Source organism: Macrobrachium nipponense, chromosome 35 (assembly GCF_015104395.2).
Source record: "Macrobrachium nipponense isolate FS-2020 chromosome 35, ASM1510439v2, whole genome shotgun sequence".
Classification (NCBI taxonomy): domain Eukaryota; kingdom Metazoa; phylum Arthropoda; class Malacostraca; order Decapoda; family Palaemonidae; genus Macrobrachium; species Macrobrachium nipponense.
The window spans coordinates 14,163,217-14,175,716 of NC_061096.1; positions in this window are offsets into that span (position 1 = coordinate 14,163,217).

Below are 12,500 nucleotides of genomic sequence, written 5' to 3' on the forward strand. Positions count from 1 at the left end.
GAACGGAACCCCCGTCGTAACCCGGGGACTGCCTGTATATATTTATATATATATATATATATATATATATATAATATATATATTATATATATATATATAAATATATATATATATATATATACACACACAAGGTAATCGGTGTATTGTAGTATTTGAAGAATTTCTATCCTCGCACACATGGAACAATGAGTAACTGCAAAACTGCATAATACAATCACTCATAAATCTCTAACAAAACCCTGCATTTACTTCATAGCAGTTAAACCCCAGAGAAAGGTTTCAGGTGCTAGAAAATTTTCAGACTTAAATTATTTCCCGAAGGGTATGAACCTGAAGGACATCCAAGAAATCATGGTCAACACACGTGAAGTGGAGTCTTTCTACTCCAAATACGAGAATGGGGCGGATACAGCACCATAGACGACCCTCAACCAAGACCCCTAATAAAATGATGAAAAGGTGGATGTCGATCATCTCGTGGTTTTAGATGACAAACATTAGACTGGTCAACAAATGCCCAAATAAGGTATCTGGAAACTGTTATCAGGAATGTTGACACCACAACAGAAGCTAATCTATTCAACTAATACTGTTATGATACACGATCAAAATACACGCTATAGAGAAATAAACCACCGCTGGTTGACTATTCGTAAATACCATAACAAAAAAAGAGACAAACCTAAAGACCTTTGCAACACTTATATAATAACAATAATATAATACTGTACACAACTGACATACACCTCCATGGAGTTCTAGAGATTTTTGGGAGGTACACGTAATAGAAGCAGATCTTAATATGAAGATGGAGATGGGTCAAGGAGGAGTGAGGTTACCCAAAACTAACAAAAAGCAGTCATGGTCCTAATGATTTAAAATAAAATTAGGATACATATTTAAAACGTTTACAGTTTAAAGCTACTGGAGAAGACTGGGACAAAGCTTCCTGTTAGAGAGATCATCTCTATTTGACATGCTAAAATTCTTTCTATATCCCATAGGACAGAAGGCTTGAAGAGATAAGTCAAATTTACATCTTTAGAATAACATTTCAAAATTGTGGAAAATGTTAGTCAGGAGGTCCTTTCTAAAAGAAATAAGTGCGTACGCATCATAACTGATACCTTTTCTCTCTCTCCTCTATTTTGGTTTATGAGATTCCAAAATTTTTTGAATACTGGTAAACTCAAAGTATTTTTCCAAAAGCTAATTATTTGATCTACGTATCTATCATGTCTTTACCGCTGGGTGGTTTTCACTAGTTAATAGTCAGACACATGAAATTCAGCCTGGTGAAGCAAGCACATCCCTACCGACACCCTCTTCCCAAGCGGCAGATAACAAGGCGAGTTTCGCCTTGATTTGCAAATATTCCGTGTAAATCCTGTTGACCATCTTCTGGAATGCGACAGGACATCAACTAATATAACACATCGCAAATTGAAAATAATCACGCTGAAAGGAGCCAATAACAGCAGTGAATGCCGACATTGCTTTTGCTTTAGCTATTACGGCCATCTAATACTAAGTCACATGTTCTTCCTAAGTATCATTCACTCCAGCTGACTGTACAACAACGTAAACACAAAGGAATGACTGTCTTGTATGCTGGGAAACATTTCTTTGCATACGAACTTCTGGTTGGGTCGATTGACCCCACCGAGTATGTATTATTATATTATTGTATATATCATACATATATTATATATATATATATATAATATATTATATTATATATATATATATATAATTATATGTATATAGGAGAGAAGAGAGCTAGAGAGAGAGAGAAGAGAGTAAACTTATGTTAAAATTTCCATTTCTCATTTGAGATGGAACCCTATTGTCATTTTGCATCTAATTTTTAGCACACTTTTGAATTCTGATTCCTGTTTATCAGCGTAACTTGTACATGACGACTTATAACTGTGAGAGACTATTAGTGTTTATTTAGTGTTTCACTGAGAACAGAACAACATACACGGAAAGGAAAAGAACTTTAGTTATTTCCCAATGGCTGCCTTAATTAAATCCTGTCACTGCCATTCTGTCTTTGTCTATATTTATAGAACATTACGCTTTTCGTTGATAATCTGCAACTGGTCATCTCATTCGGGTTTCGTTTCCAAGATAATTCGCGCACTGAATGAACCACCAACGGGTAGCGCAAATGAACCGTTCATGGAAATATTAGTATTTTCATTTTTGTTATCGTTATTATTAGTATAAAAAACGACGAAATAACTATACATAGAACAAAAGTATAATCTCAATTATATGAACATATATGAGAGGATCTCTCAAAAATGGAGAAAGCTCCAACAAAAGAAGCACAAGCGATAACCTACCTTTTAAAATCGGTAGGAAGAGTGGAATGAAGTAAAATCTCTACATATCAGAAATATATAACAAAACGGCTTGAAGGCAAGGGAAACACGCTCAAACAAACAACCTGGTCTAGTACATACTTCGCACCGCTGCTGGTGTTTCGTGAGGCCCAAGATGCCATAAAAATATTCGAGTTATGTTGGAATAAAACAAAATAAGGCTGATGACCTCTCCGAGTTTGCCGGGTTCCTGAGGAGATAAACTCAAAAAAAAAAAAAATTGTGCCCACGGTCACGTCAAACACATGTTATGTAATGGAGAAACGTCTCAGAATAGCGAACAGGGACACCACCAACAGCTGTGGAACACGTCCGGTGAATTTGGACCTTTGCGCAATGTGGTCTCCGCCAACGAAGTTCGGAGGAGATTAAGATTACACCCGTGTCTGTTGGTTTGCCTCTATGTCTTTCCATGGAACATTCCACAAAGTTTTTGAGGGGTGGCTATCAGGCAAAACACTAATCTTCAAGCTCTGGGATGGGTTCGGACAACACACACACTCACACACACACACACACACACACATATTATATATATATATATATATATATATATATATATATATATTATATATATATATATATATATAATATATATATATATATATTTCTATTTCCTTTACTAGAACCATAATAAATCTAGGCCTCTCCCACTCATACCATCGATTTGATTGCTTAATTTAATTATTTCCTGCGTTTACACAGCCTACCTGAGGTTATGCCTTCTCCATAACAGTATGACTTCATGCGGATTCTGACAACTTTCAAGATCTGTTGTTTGAAAAGAAGTTTGCTTGTTTGTATAGCGTTTTAGCGTTGCACGGAACCAGTGGTTATTCAGCAACGGGACCAACGGCTTTACGTGACTTCCGAACCACGTCGAGAGTGAACTTCTATCACCAGAAATACACATCTCTAACCCTTCGGTGGAATGCCCGAGAATCGAACTCGCGGCCACCATACCGATCACGCCACTGAGGCGCTTGTTTGAAAATAAGTGGTCATAGGAGTGATCACAGCGAAGGCATGCGTTCTCCGAGTCCTTTTTCGGCTGGTTTATGCAATGTTCCGTAAGATTTCAGGGTTAAAAGAAGTTCCAGTTTTGCGAGTTAACCGAGATCATAGAAAATGACAAGTTGGATATGATCTATTGATTTTAAGATTTTTCATACGTGTGCTCATTGTTAACAATAAACATTTCCTGTGCAAAGTGTCGAATATTTCTACTTTATTCTAACCGAAGAAATGTTGACTAAATTTATAGACATTTGAGAATATTAAAGTTGTAACTGATGCAGTAAAAGCTAGTATGTCGAGGTCATACATTTCATTACAAAGCCATCGTGGTATAGAGTCATTACACAAACCCTCCACTGAATTGAAAGACTTCTGGAACTATGTATATGAGCTGAATTTTACAGTTTACAGGAAAATAGAACAAAAAAGACTATAGAGTCTATACGTGAGAAACGAAATGAGTGAAAAAGTAGACTTGATGGTTGTAACGATACTGAAAATGATTCGGTCTTATACCAAACTGAAAGGGGAAGACTTAGTCTTCACAAATGCTTGCGAATTGATGTTGGCCTCTCTCTCTCTCTCTCTCTCTCTCTCTCTCTCTCTCTCTCTCTCTCTCTCATGAAATGCTGTCCGTCCTCCTCCTAATCTGCGTTCCTTACCATGATTGCAACAGCGCCTGATCCTGAAAAACATGACGCAGTCCCTCAGGGATCAAAACCGTCGCTGCAACCGGGCAATCCTTAAATGCCGATAAAAAGAAATGGACTGATAAAAACCACTGTCACCTTTACAAAACATTATTTTGACGATACTAAAGTAGGAGGAAATGACAGACAGTTGGATGAAATGAACTGATACAAAAACAATTTGTGGCATGAATATTTATATATACAACTTATAACATAACATCTTACTCCATAGGTATTCTACGGGAACAATCCAAACTTCTACTTTTTCCTCTCTTCTCAATCCTTATAAATTTGTATATATTCTTTGCAAAAAGTACTGAGGGCTCTCAGTCTGCAACTTGACGCGGCATCTAAAATAATGATATGAATTCCTCCCCCTAAAATACACAAACATTCACTTTGGTGAGAGAGAACAACCAAACTTTCCTTCGTGGGTGCGAGAGAGTACGGGGATACCAATGAATATATAATATGAGACTGGCCGGACACCCAAACAAGCTATAGCCTCTTGAGAAAAAAGAAAAAAACTTGTATGAAAAAAAATGGTTTGGGGAAAAATAAGGTACGAAACTGAACTGGAAATTCAAAAGCGAGGTCAAGGCAAGGATTAGCGTGAGGGATAATTAAGAGGCAGGTTTCAAAGGATAAAGGAAAGTAAACGACCTGTTTGGGTGATTAAAGTCCCACGGGGAAAAGCCATAAAAGGGTAATGGCCGAGGAGCAAAGGGATAATTGGAAAGGAAATCTGTCAGGTGGCCTGAACGTTAACCTAAGACGACGGTTCGTCCACAGCGTCAAGGCCAAAATCTAGGAAAAGCAACTATACTACCCAGGATCCCTTCAGCTATACAAATCTGGACAACGGTATACTTCTATAACTCAAGAATTAATGCTAGTAGGAGTTTATGAGAACAGTTAAGAAAGCAAATAGAAAAAGAAGTCGTTCAACAAAGGAAATAAAAAGGAGAAAAGTCAAGGAAGGGGAAAATATAAAAGGTAATTAAGAAAATTGGGAGCTTTTTGACTGGCTGCAGCTATTTTTCAGACGACGTTCTCTATATAGAATTTAGGATCCAGTTATCCAAATACCCCTTTTCAAACATTTCATTACTACTTCTAGAGTACCTACAAATAAGCGTCGGCCTTTTTTTTTTTTTTTTACAATGTTTATACACAACTAAAAGTGGATTAATTAGCACTGCTCTTCTGAAGACCGAACTGGTTGAATTGAATTGAAAATCAGAATTTAGGCCAAAAGCCAACACTCGGACCTATAAGGTCATTCAGCGCTGAAACTGAAATTGACAGTAAAAAGTTTGAAAGGTGTAACAGGAGGAAAGCCTCGCAGTTGCACCATGATGAATTGTTAGGAGAGGGTGGAAAGGATGATGGAAGAAAGAGAATATGAAAGGGAGTACAGTAAAAGGAACGACAGGGGTTACAGCTAAGGACCGAAGACACGATGCAAACAACCTTACGTAATGCCTACAGTGCACCGCATGAGGTGCATTGACAGCACTAACCTCCCTCCCCCCCCAACTTTTTGATAAGCAGGAATATAATTCTAGCAATCCCTAAACATTTACTCGTTTCCACATTAAATATGAGAAGTAATTCCTTGACAAGCGTTACAAGGCCTCATGGAAGTGCCTAAAAATAATAGCAAGTCCGTGGAAAGACAGCTGGCAAGATGCCCAAACAGGTACAGTACTAATTATTATCATTTTTCCCGTCGGAGGATTTTTACGGGACCAGTGTCGTCGCTGTATCCCGCACTGGATTCTGGATTTACCTGCCGTGTCATCCTCGTACAGCTGTTTATACGGGAGTGAGAGCTATTTGACTCGTGAGGTGGCCAGTAGGGAGTCTGTCGCCAGGTAAGACGTATTATCGTTCCTCTTGTATCGGGAAATGTGTTGCCCTTCAGTACCTGGCGTACAGTATTTGCCCTTCCGTTAGCAGCTTGATGGACTGATCACGGCCCTGAATTAAACTCCTCTTCTGGTACTTCACTTGAGGTGAAGTTGTTTATTTTGTTAATCTTATTTATAAATATATATATGTATAAGTTTACATGTTTATGTTGTCATATTTGTTTGTGTTAGTATTTAGTGGACCGAGTTCCACATTGTTTAGCTTTGTGTTGTAGGTAGAATATTAAGGTTTTCCTTGTTATCATCTCTTACTTCTTCTACCTTATTATTATTAGGTTATTGATTATTTTGGCTAGCCTTATTGGATCCACCTGTTATTATCAAGTGTTTTCTCTCTTGGGGTTTTCTCTTGTTTAGGGCTTAGTGTATTAGCTTTAGGTTTTCTTGTGAGTTCCCGAGACCAGGTATTTGTTCTCTTTAATATTCTGTACAATTAAGTGTATTTAATCTCACAAGGTTGATTTAAGTCATTGTTCTAGTTTATAATAAATATTGTTAAGTTTTCTTGAGTTTCTGTTTCGTCCTTCCTTGTCACTGAGGTACATTTACTGACTGCAATCCTTAAGAATATAACCTAAAAGAACCTGTACTGCAACCTGGGAGGTTGTAACAGTTGGCGACCGTGACAGGATTGCACTCGGTGTACTCAGTGTTTTGGTTGGTTGGAACAGCGCTCGGTGGATTTACCAGTATTTGTTGCTGTTTAGTGTATTGCCTTACTCCCCCTTTGAATTTTGGAACACCTGGAAAGAATTTATTTTTGATCCAGCTGAGTTTTTGGGGTCGGCAGATTGCCTTAGGCATCTTCCTGTATTGAGTAAAGAGTATTTGGTGAGTTGTGCTCGCTGGTTAGGTGTCCCACTTAAGGCTGCAAACACTAGGGCCCAGTTGCTGATAGCTGTGAAAAGTAAGGTAGCTCAAGGTATGGCTGAAGGAGAAATTTAGTTAGGGATTTTTGACAGTGTTGGTGATAGTGACTCAGAGCGAGAGGATAGTGTGATTGAGGATGTGAGTGTGAATCCAGGTCTTTCTTTGTTTGAAGATCCTCCGCGTACTGGAACTATTTTTGAAGGGCAGGCTAATTTGCAAATTAAACCAAATGTGTCCACTAACCCCTTTTTGGTAGAAAACCCTGTCCCAGTAAATGTAGCCCCAGTACAGCCTGTAGTGTCCCAGGAGGACAGTGAATATAACTTAATTTGTAAGAGAATAGAGTTAATGAAGCTCGAGTTTGAAGAGAACGAGAGGGTGAGGCGGCATGAGTTAGAGATGGCCAATGTAAATTTGGAGTTGGCTAGGTAACAAGGTTCTCCTAATAGATTGAGTACTCCCTGTGGACCATCTGCTGATAAATTTAATATAGGGGCAGCTCTGAAGTTGGTCCCTGTATTTGATGAAAGAAATGTGCCTGAATTTTTTAAGGCTTTTGAACGGGTAGCTACCAGGTTGTCTTGGCCCACCGAGATGTGGACAGTCTTAATTCAGTGTAGGCTGGTGGGCAAGGCAATCCGGGTGTATAATTCTTTAGAGGAGGGTCTAGCCTGTGATTATAGTAAAGTCAAGGCGTTGGTTCCTCAAGGCTTATGACCTTGTCCCTGAGGCCTATCGCCTAAAATTTAGAAACTTTTCTAAGCATGTTTCCCTTTCATTCGTGTGGAGTTTGCTAGCTCAAGGAAGAGCAATTTGATGATTGGCTAAAGAGTCGACAGGTAGCCTCTTTCTCCTCCTTGAGGGAATTAATGCTGTTAGAAGAATTTAAGAAATATTGTAGTAAGGAACTGAGGATATTCTTGGAAGAAGTAAAAGCGGTCAGTCTAAGTAAGGCGGCTCAGATTGCCGATGATTTTTGTTTGTTTTGGACCATCGAGCGGGGTGGTTTCCGGTAATTTTGGGTCCCAGGTTATAAATTTACCAGTCTGCTAGGCCAAATAACTTTAATAATAAATCTGGTATATGGTAGATAATAGGGTTAAAACATTCAGGTGTTCCAACCTATTCTAGGATGAGAATAGTCAGGGAAAAGTCTCAAGTGGTGGGCACACTAGAGTCTTTTCCAAAAACAGGTTAATGTGAGCAGAGGTAATGGGACCTGCTTTTGGTGCAATAAGCCCGGGCATTATCAGTCTAATTGTAATGCCAGAAGGAGGTATCTCCAGAGAAATGGTAACAATTTTGACAACCCTATATCTTTAATTACAAACAAGGCTACTCCTACTAATCCCAAGGCCCGGTGATAATGCATCAGTGATTGATAGTGGTAATATGATTAGTGGTGATGGCGGTAATGTGAATTCAACTGGTGGTAGACAATCATGACTCTATGATAAATATATCTGGCCTGGTAGACTGGTTACTGATTCAGGAGTCCTTAAGGTGAAATTTTTGCGAGACACAGGGTCTGCTCGGTCATTAGTATTGAAAGAATCATTGAATAGTCTAGTTAAATATTCAGGGAATTATGTGGTTCTGGGAGGGTTCCCGAACACAGTGGTTTCAGCTCCCTTGGTAGAAGTTGAGTTATCCTTCCCTGGGTATAATAAAGTAACTGAGTGGCTGTTGTGGAAGTCTCCCCATTCCAGGTATTGATGGTATTTTAGGAAAAGGAAATGACATGTTAGACCATAAGGGTCGGAATTATTCCCTATTTTGACTATGGAGGCTTGTCCCGTGGCTGGTGACGACCCGGGCATCTGCTAAGGCAGCTAATTTGATAAATGATGATGACTTAGATTTAAGTAGTTTAGAAGTAGAGTTAGAAAGGCCTGGGCCAGTAGATAGTCCAAGTAGTGTTAGTGATATCTTGCAACCTGATTGGGACCGTTTCACGTTTATTGAGGCTCAGAAACACAAGAGTTTGATTGAGTTTGGGTGACACAGCTGATTTAACTAAACCAAGGTTTTTGTGTAATAAAAGGTTTTGTTATACAGAGTTAGTCGCCCATCTACACATGATCTGAACGAGACTTCTCGAGTGGAACAAATTGTGGTTCCCTCACAATTTAGGGAGTCTGTTTTGAAGTTGTCACATGATGATTCTTTTTCTGGTCACTTTGGAGTATTTAAGACTTTCAAGAGGTTGGCAAAATGTTTTTGGTGGCCGGCCAGGATTAAAATTACTCAGTGAAACAATTTGTTAGTAACTGTGAGGTTTTGGTCAGGTGATGGGAAAACCCAATCAAGTAATCCCTAAAGCACCTTTAAATCCAATTCCTGCAATTGGGGAACCTTTTGTAGAATTGGTAATAGATGTGGTAGGGCCTTTGCCCAGAACAAAAGACTGGGTTTTACTCATCTCCTGACGATTATGGACAGGGGCTTCCAGATTTCCTGAGGCATTCCCAATGAAAAAAGATTACCTCCAGAGCAGTATTTTGAGAAGCTCATTGAATTTTTCTCCAGATATGGACTCCCTCGTAAAATTCAGACCGACTGTGGGACGAATTTTACGAGTAAGGTATTTAGGGGTAAGTGTGCTGAACTGGCCATTCAGCACACTACCAGCGTACCTCATCATCCAGAGAGTCAGGGTGTGGTGGAAAGATTCCACCAGACACTTAAATCAGTGTTAAAGAAATACTGCTATGAACAAGGAGAGGATTGGGAAAAAGGGCTTCCCTTTGCTCTCTTTGCTATAAGGAACCATCCGAATTCATCTACAGGTGTAGCTCCCTTCGAACTGGTGTTTGGACACAGGGTACATGGTCCGTTGGAAATTTTCCACGAATTGCTTGCATCTGGTCAGAAGGGAGAAATTAATGTGGTGGAATTTGTAGAGAATTTACGGAAGAAATTAGCCATTGCATGGAAATTTGCTAGAGAAAATTTTGGCTTCCTCCCAAGCAGTCATGAAATCAAATTTTTGTTTGATAGAAAAACCAAGGTGCGGTCGTTTGAGCCTGGGAATTAGTATTGGTGTTGAGTACAGACTCAGACAATTTCCTCGAACCAAGGTATAAGGGGCCCTGGAAGGTTTTGAGAAAATTGTCTGAGGTGAATTATGAAATTGAAGCCCCCCGGGTGACCAAACGAAAGTGCCGGTCTTTCATATTAATAGATTAAAATCTTATATTTCATGTGGTAGAGATCCTTTAGCTATTGTATATGAGCCTGTGTCTATGGTTGTAGAGCCTTCAGAGGATAACTTTGAGGACTTAATTGGTCAGGTGTCTTCTGATGCTCTCTTTAATAATATTCAAAATCTAGAGGTTTTGAAAGGAGGGTTGGACCATCTGGAAGTTACCCAGAAAAGGGACATTATTAATTTAATCTGTTCTTTTCCAGAAGTATTTCAGAGTTCGCCAGGTAGGACGAGGTTGCTTCAGCATGATGTGGATGTGGGCAGTGCTTCTCCTGTAAAGCAGAGTCCTTATCGACTAAATCCAGTGAAGAGGGACATAGTCGAGGAGGAAATAAAGTATATGCTGGAGCATGACCTAATCCAACCTTCGATAAGTACTTGGAGCTCTCCGATTGTTCTGGTTAAGAAGTCTGATGGGAAATACCGTATGTGTGTGGATTACCGTAAGGTTAATGCCAGTACTAAAAATGACTCCTTTCCTTTGCCCCGCATTGATGACTGTCTCGATCAGATAGGGTCTGCAAAATTTATTACCAAGTTGAATCTGTTGAAAGGATATTGGCAAGTGCCCCTGTTCTGATCGAGCCAGGGAAATTTCTGCTTTTGTAACTCCCTTTGGACTTTACGAATGTAAAGTATGCCTTTTGGGATGAAGAATGCTGCATGTAACCTTTCAGCGGGCTTATGAACAGAGTCATTTGTGGTTTGGAAGGCACTGAATTTATATTGATGATCTAGTTGTTCACAGCAATGATTGGCGAACTCATATGGTAAGGTTGAGAAAAGTGTTTGAAGCTTGAGGGCCGCCGGTCTTGTTGTGAACTTGGGTAAGTGTGAATTTGGCAAGGCCAAAGTATGTTATTTGGGTCATGAGGTTGGTTTGGGACAGGTAGCCCCTAAACTAAGCCAATCTCGAGGCCATTGTAAATTTGAAGAGGCCGTGCAATGTCAGAGAAGTTCGGAGAGTTCTCAGCATGACGGGCTATTATAGGCGGTTTGTCCGAAACTTCTCGGACATTGCTCAGCCGCTTACTAAGCTATTAGAAAAAGGACAGAAATTTTGTGTGGTCTCCTCAATGTGAAGAGTCTTTTATTAAACTTAAACTGGTGTTGGTGTCAAACCCAATATTAATGTCTCCTGATTTTCAGAAACCTTTCATTATTGCGGTGGATGCCAGTGATGTAGGCATTGGGGGTGTCCTCTTTCAGAGAAATGGGGCTGGAGAGGTTCGTCCTGTGTCTTACTTCAGCCGTAAGTTATTGGCAGCGGAGAAAAGTTACTCCACTATCGAGAAGGAGGCCTTGGCCTTGGTTCGCACTCTGCTACATTTTAAACCTTATGTTACTAATTTCTCTTTCCCTATAGAGATTTGGACTGACCACAATCCTCTAGTGTTCATCGAACAGATGAAAGGATCCAACCAGAGGATTTTAAGGTGGGCTCTGCAGTTGCAGGAATTCTCTCTGGTTATCAAACATATTAAGGGATCTGAGAACCGTATTCCTGATTGCCCGCTTTTTCTCGTATGTAATCTTGGCTTTTTTGTCCCGCCTCCCTCGCCCTTCTCGTGTCTTCATTGGGTTTGTATTAAAAACTATTATTGCATAGTAAAATATGATTGGCAACAGCATGTGTGTGAGTATGAGTGAGTCTTTATCTTAGGGTTTAGTTTAGATGTAGGTTTTGGTCAAGTGCATTGTTTTTGTATGTTCAACCTCGGTAAGGTCTATCAGTTTTTTTGTTTTGGTACTCGTTCGAGTCTTGTTTAGCCTTCTTTAAGGTGCCCTATTGGCTGGTTTGGTAAGTTTTCTTTGTGAAGCTATGCTTCTTTTGTCATGTGTACTGTAATAATATTTATAACCTTTATTTTTCAGGGTTGTTTAAATATTTATCTTGATCTGGTTTTGTATCTCTATAATATTATGTTAATTCCTTTCCATTTCAGCATTCTTACAGTATTTGATAAAAAAAATGTATTCTATGTGAATAATTTTTTTTGTTTTGGGGGAGGAAGGTATTAGGTTAACGTAAAACTATTATTATTTCTTTTATTGATTTAAATCAGCCTTGTTTACTTTTTTGTTTACTTTTAAGTTAAATTTTTGCTGAGTATGTTTACTCTTGTGTTTCCGTAAGTTAAGTGGCTTACGATTGTTTCAGTGTTTTTGCGCCTCCTCCTCCTTTTTTGTGTATTAGTGAACTATCGTTTTAACGATTGTTATTCTTTTGCTTTGAGTGTTTATAAACACTGGGAAGGTGATGAGTGGACATGGTCGACCGGTCAACGAGAGTTCGGGTCTTGACAAGTTCTCACCAGTACTGTTTCCTGTCGCAGCTTATATTTTGATTTGGAGGACGACTTTGGATACTTACCTTTTGGACCACGCA